The following is a 717-nucleotide window of genomic DNA, read 5'->3' as shown; positions in this document are numbered from 1 at the left end:
TGCAGTCACTGTACGTGCTTTCCACAGATCCCGATCTGGGCTTTACAGGAAGGTCCCCTCTAGGTCCCCAGCCCTCTGGACACAGCCCCTCCAACAGCTCCCTCTGCTTTTGCACGAGAAGGAACGAACTTTAGGCATCCATTCAGAAGTGGTCATAAATTGGGCCTTGCATGAAGCCTTCCATTTACTCCTCCCCTCATCTCACTTCAGCTGTCATCATGGTCCCTTCAGGGATTACCACGTGACTGCTTTGCTCCTGCTTCAGATTCCTTCCACCAGCACCACCCAGTGAATCTCCTGTCCGGAGCAGGGTGGATAGGGCATTTCCCAGTTTGAGCTGGGAGACCTGTAAGCCAACATGGTGCAACTTCCATGGTGCAGGTTCCATCAGACTTGAGAATTTTGGATCTAAGATCAGTCAGGGAGTGGTCCCAGGCACTGATGCATCCCTGACTTTACAGTGCCCCTGGATGGTCTCAGCAACATTGGAAAACTCCCCTGGGCATATTTCCAGAGTATGGGTGGAACAATGGTCCAGGCTCCACTGAGGTTATGACCATCACTGCGCGGCCAGTCGGGCAGTCTGAAAGGCCACTTTACATTTACTGAGCTGCGTGTGTTTGCCAGCACTTCAGCTGCTCTTTTTAACCTGCATTGACCTGAAACACAAAGCTCTTCCCCTAAGTCTAAGCTCCCAGTTTTACTGCAGACACTTGC

The sequence above is a fragment of the Apaloderma vittatum genome, unplaced genomic scaffold (assembly GCF_000703405.1).
Source record: "Apaloderma vittatum isolate BGI_N311 unplaced genomic scaffold, ASM70340v1 scaffold815, whole genome shotgun sequence".
NCBI lineage: Eukaryota > Metazoa > Chordata > Aves > Trogoniformes > Trogonidae > Apaloderma > Apaloderma vittatum.
The sequence above is the reverse complement of the archived record's forward strand: the minus strand, read 5'-3'. Positions refer to the sequence as shown.